Source organism: Myotis brandtii, unplaced genomic scaffold (assembly GCF_000412655.1).
Source record: "Myotis brandtii unplaced genomic scaffold, ASM41265v1 scaffold13568, whole genome shotgun sequence".
Classification (NCBI taxonomy): domain Eukaryota; kingdom Metazoa; phylum Chordata; class Mammalia; order Chiroptera; family Vespertilionidae; genus Myotis; species Myotis brandtii.
The window spans coordinates 6399-12777 of record NW_005354817.1 but is presented as its reverse complement, the minus strand read 5'-3'; the positions used below and the strand labels follow the sequence as shown (position 1 = coordinate 12777).

The following is a 6379-nucleotide window of genomic DNA, read 5'->3' as shown; positions in this document are numbered from 1 at the left end:
AGTACTATTAAGAGCTGTTCTAAATTGGAGAACTCATGTCACACCATAGAGTTCCCCCTAATACCATTGTAATTAGCTAGTTGTTAATAACAGGGAAGGAGCAAAGAGAAGGGCAGGCCCTTTAGGCATATTCTCTGCAAAGCACTGGGGGAGGAAACCACATAAGGAAGACAGATGCATGCCCAGTAAAGTTGGGATGACAAAGGGAAGATACTTTTTTGTCAGTCACACCTGGGAAGAGAGGTCATTGGCAACAGTGGGCATAGCCACTGAAAATGAGAAGGCTAAAAAGGCTAATTCCAATGTAACCCTGGTATTTGGGGGGAGAGGGGGGGCTAGCAATCTGAATCTGTGCCGGCAAGCCCAGTGTACATTCTTGATAACCTATAATTAACACACTGCCCCTTTCCCAGAAACTGGTCTTGTGGGACCTGTTACCTAAATACATTTCACAGAGGCCATAAACTATGAACAGTGCACAGCTTCAGAGGGGGGCGAGTTATTAGTTCTGGTGCCAGGCCAGACCATGAGATCTGGTCTTAAGACCCCCAACACCTGGGGCCTTTTTGCAAAACCCACGAAAGGACCCGAAGCATAATCCATATTTGAAGGGAAAAGATCCCAGAAAGATATAAAAGAGAAGCTCCCTGCATGTTACTTTGCTCAGACTTGGGAAGTTATTCCACATATAATTTATAAGGAAATGGGACTTTGGAAACCAAGTGATGTAATTCCAAAGAAATAAAAATCACTCCTTTCCATGCCAGTCTTAGAAAATTCTTTTTCTCAGGATATTGCAAGGACTCCACCCCCAGCAACAACCAGGAGAGTCAACCCAAGTTCTTCTCTGGTATCTCCCCTACTGGGTACCAACCTTCTCAGGTGTCAAGTTGCCCTGGCCTGCTTTTTTCTTCCCAGTGGGAGAGCCCTTTAATATTCATCAACCTTGCAATCCAGGCACCTGAAAACTAAAATGTCATAATTCATTCTCTGTTTCTTAGACACGACATAAATGTGTGGCATAAAGGAAGGTGAGCCCAATTAGGACATCTATTAAAAGAACAGTCTGCTTTGGAAAGAACCTTCTGTAGCACTGGTAATTGGCAGATTTGTAATTACTTCAATATTTGGCCTTTCCAATATGCATTGTCTTCAGGTGCCACTCAAGACTGACCACACTACAAAGCACTTTGAATTCTTTGGCCTTCTGACCATGGGGGTTATTGCCCAATAACTCTAGAGGTTGACAAAGAAACTGAAACTCCCTCTGTGAAAGGGAGCAGAATATGCCACTCCACAACATGCCTCTTTGGCATAAAAATTATTTTCAGTTTATTACTTTGAGGAACTTCACACACAGAAGCTCTGAAAACAGAGTGGAAGTTGCCCTTTTATAAGGGAAATTTACATCAGAAAGGGGCCTGTTCCAGGAAAAAGCTCTTACTAGAGATCATTTTTTCATCTGGGAGAATTATCTACATTGCACAGCAACCTTATCTCCCAAACTCTTACTCTTCTCACCTTCCTGTGAACTATCTTCTACCCTTTTGAAGTCCCAGACCCCTACCCAATTTCTTAGTTCAGGATGGTGTATAAGGCTCAATCCTCTGCCACCTTTTGAGTCACATATTTTTGTGGGGCTTCCATATGTATTTATGTAATTAAAATTGTTTCCTCTTATTAAACTGTCTTTTTATTACAGACCATTCTCAGCCAAGAACCTAGAAGAATAGAGGAAAAAAAATATTTTTTTTCCTTACACCTAGTGCTAACATTGTTCTCCTTGGAAAACTGGCAAATGCAAGCCCAATTCTCTCTAGGCTGACAATGGTGTGGAAGTATTAGAGCATGCAGTTAGTTAGATAATAACAAAAGAGGAGGGGATGAATGGAACAGTCACCCTGGGGAGTAATCGGCATTGTTCCTCCAAACAGAGCAAAACATCCTGCCTAGTTGACTAGCAGGAAAGATAGCTTTACAGCCACCTCAAAGGGTAACTAGCATATTTTGCTGGATTAATGGAGGGGCAGGGAGGGAGAAGACAATAAGGGGGAATTCCTTTTACATGGTGCATGCCCAGTAGAAAACAAGGGATGAAGTAGAACTGTGAGGCATGCGCAGTAGGAGCCAAAATGGTGACCATACAAGGGGGAGGGCACTAGCCTGGGAAAGTCTGGGAAAGGATAGGATTGGGGAAAGGCACAGGCCCCAGAGAATCTGAAAAAGACAGTGGATAGTGGGGGAGCACAAACACAGCCTGGGAAAAGCCAGGAAAAGGGTTGGGTGGTCCAAAAGAAAGCCTGGGTTTTCTCGAACCCAAGGGAATATATGACAACAAGTCAAAGAACACAGTGTGTGTCCTCCTTGGAGTATGCCCCTGCCCTTCCTTCTCTTGGGCACGTAACTTTTGCCTTCTTTTCTCCTAAACTCAAAGGGTCCCGGCAAAACTCAGATCCAGGGGAGCAGCAAACAGAGCAGAGGACTCTACTTTTGCCTCTATAACTTCCTTTTCTGAGTCCACACAGCCATTTCCCTGTAGCCTGACTGCTCTCTCTGCCTCTCTGAAAGCTTACTGTGACTTGTCACTCTAATAAATCTTGCCACTCATCTAATGAACAAAATAAACTGATGAACAAAATAGATCCAGAGAGATAGAATGATGGAACAGTCTGACAAATTTCAGAGGGAAGGCCAGGGATAGGGTGTTATGCCCAGATTTCAAGATCCCCCAAAAAACACCACCAGGGAGCCAGGTCCAATGCAAGACGCAAAAGAGTCTTTATTCGAGCTAGCTCGTGCTCTCCATCTACCGCACTCGTCGATGCAGCGGCAAGAGGCAGAGAGGGCTAGCTCTGTGGGGAGAGGGGTTTTATAGTAAGGGGAGGAGAGAGGACTGAGGGCCCTGCTGATTGGCCAGGTGCAAGTCTGGGTCTTGTTACACAGGATGTGGTCATATCTATGGCGCGCACTTCCCTTGATTATCATTGGTTAGTTTAAAGAAATCCTAGGTGTGGCTAGCAGAGGCTTGGGCTTCCGGGAAGAAGCTCCTTGCTGAGCACATGGCTCTGCCCAAAAATGGAGGATTCGGGGCAAGATGGAGGGCGTAGCCCTCGCCCTTTCAAGGGGGGATGGTGGGGAGTGATTAACCAGGGAACATATATGCATATATGCATAGCCCATGGCCATAGACAATAGAGTGGTGAAGGCCTAGGAAGGGTGGGTGCTGGGTGGAGAGGGTCAATGGAAAATAAACAAAGGGGACAACTGTAATACTTTCAATAATAAAGATAAATTTAAATAAATAACTAAGTAAATAAATAAGCAAACCTTGCCACTATCACTAAACTCCTCCTGCGTGAGTGTCCTGAAATTTTTTCCCTCTGACACCACGGAAGTGCCTATTTTCAAAGGGTGCTGGGACTGACCCGCCTTGGTGTCAGTCTTCTTCTGGTAACAAAAGGGTTCTCACTCATACTCACACTCATTGGAATGCAGCAGAAAGTGTTTTATTGCTGTTAATGCAGTGAAACAAAGCTTGGCAGCAGTTTTGAGGTTAAAAATATGGAGGTCTGGACACTACTTTGCCCTCTTCCTTATTGCCTTTCTTGGAAACACACAGAGCTCCAAAGCAGAAAAGAATCTTGTTTCATTGTGTCTCAACTCTGGTCTGATGTTCTTGACACTCTAATTCTCCCAACATCTTCTTTTTTTCTCCTGTGGGAACCAGGGAATCAACAACAACAACAACAAAAGGCAGGAGAGAGTGTAAAATAACCTGTGCGGCCACATCCTGTGTAACAAGACTCAGGGCCCAAGAGAGAGGCAAAATGGTAAAAACTTTAAACAATCTTATCTAAGTGTACAGAAACCAAATGAGAGGGAGGGTCTCTCTTCTGAGGGGGGATCACAGGCAATAATGAAGAAATTGTACTGGGCAGCATCTTTGTAGTGGCAGTTAGGATATTTCCCTGCAGTGAGATTGCAGTTAGTGAGGTTAACAGGCTTTGGGCTCTGGTGGCAATTGTTCTGGCCATTCTTGCAGACAGTCTTGGGCAGCTCACAGGCAGCGGCCACATTCTGGAAGGAGTCATGCAGAAAGGTGTTTTGAGGCTTACAGTGCTGAGTATCATTATTGACACCATGCATTGCCTTGTTGCATTGGGGTGGGCTTGGTTGTATATGCTGAATTTCAAACCACTGAGCCTTGGTGAGATTCTTAGGCAAAGCATAAAGTGAATACACTGGTCCCCATAATCCCAGAAGCAAGAAGAGGGAAGAAAAGCATTCCAGGAGATCTAGCACCATCTTTCTGTGTAGGAAGAGGGAAGATAACAGTAGTAGTATGCCGGAAGCCGGTCCATTCTTGCTGCTTGACACAGTCGCTGCAGGGAAGAAACATCTGCACAGCATATGTTTCAAGGGACCTGGCATATATAGCATATTGTTCTTAATATGTTTGCTCTCCTTAGCGCCATGTGTTTTAACCAAGGTCACCTCTCCGAGAAAGGTTGTTTCCCCAGGTGGGGATTTTTCCCTGAGGTTAGGGAGGGGATACAACCCCTTAACTAAGTGCCAGGCGGGTAGTTAATCACTTTAACTACAAACAATCACGCTTAAGCTACATAATCTTTACTCCCTGGAATGGAGATAAGAAACGCCCTAACCTTTGCAATAGAAATTGACAGGATTAAAATCGACTGGTATAAATACAGATGTAACAAGGCAATAATCATCAGATCCTGATCAGTTCCTAACCAGAACTTGGCTGGAGATCCCGACCAGAACTTTGGCAGGAGATCCTGGCTAGAGGTCCTGACTAGGCTGGTGATCAACTGAAGGCTGTCTCCGTGTCATTCTTTCTTCGCCGACTCCGTCCACACCTTTGGGGACCCCTGAACCTGCTGGGGTTGGACCCCAGCAGTAGTAGAAGCAAAAAGAGTAAAATGGTTATTTATAACCACTTAGATTTTTATTGTGCTTTTTAAGATTTCATAGTTCTTTTTTCTTCTAACCATCTTCTTTCTCATTTGAGTCTTACACAATTCATTGATGAGGCTGAAGCCCAGTGAGGAGGAATTTGAAGACCTTTCCTCTTATTGGCCAGATCTGATTCTTTGCTTTGTCTTATGCTCATGGGTTTGATGGCCTCCATGTCAGAAACCTTGTCTCTTCCTCCTTCCTGAAATATTTATCCTCTATTTGACTTGGACCTGCCAGCCATCTTCACTGTCCTAGTCTCCCCAGCCCTGAGGCTTCTCTTACCAGCTTTCCACCTTGGTGCTCCCACTGGAAACAGAAGCAGTAGTTAGTCCCAGGCTCACAGGCTTTTGTAGGCTGTTTCCTCCCCAGGCATTCCAGAGCTGCCTGCCTTCTCAAGGGAAAAGTTCTGAGCCCTTAGGAAAGAGGAAGGATTGGAAGATAAACTTCTTGTGCGCAATGTGGATGAGATACTTAGACCTTCAAACTCGTCATTTAAAATCGTATCAATATCACTAGAGGTGCAAGAAGAGTAAGCTTATTTAAAGAAACAGTGTAACTCAAAACTCAGTTTTGAGGAACTGATCACTTCCAGATGTGGGTTGTGTGCTTCCTTCCTAATCTGAAGCTTCAGTTTTTTGGAGTTCTATGATTTAAGTTTCTTAAGAGTAAATCTGATATAATAGTAATAGTTGCCACATACTTGATAATGTTGTAACTACCAACAACAGACTTGAATAAATTATTCATTTATGTGGAAAATTATTAGAACAGATTCTGAGCTACTCAGATCATGTTCTAATGAAAGAGACTAGTGAACAGACAAATACATTATACATTAATAAATATAAACATCACTGACAGCTCTGATAGAGGAAATGACAAAGGAGTGTGAGGAGACAGTAGAGAGGAGGGATCATTGGAGGGCACAACACCTGAGCTGAGTTTTGATCATCAGAAGTGAGATGAAGAGGATGGTAAGGGCATCCCCAGAAGGAAACTCTGTGTGAAGAGACCCATACACATGAAGAAGAAGGGAAATTGGGGGTAATTGCCTATTGAATCTATTCTTACCTTCCCATTGGTGCTGCAATATCCTTCTTCAGAATCTCGTTGTCTTATGGAGGGCTCACAAGAAAGCCTCCTACATGGACTCCCTATCTCTAGCCTCTTTTCCTTCGAACCCATTCTAAATATTACTTGCAGATTAGTCCCTTCAGCATAAATATAATAGTGGAACACCATTGCCTAATGCTTTTCTGTTTTTGTTGTTAATCCTCACCCAAGAGTGTTCTTCCATTCATTTTTATTTTATTTTTTTGTTGTTTTTTTTTTAAAGGGGAGAATGATGATTTTAATTTTTATTATTTTTTAAATATATTTCATTGATTTTTTACAGAGA

General features: G+C 43.4%; 1 pseudogene; it reads right to left on the bottom strand.

Moving 5' to 3' along the window:
- Positions 1–3839: 3839 nt before the first annotated feature.
- Positions 3840–4305, bottom strand: LOC102258179 (annotated as a pseudogene).
- Positions 4306–6379: the final 2074 nt, after the last annotated feature.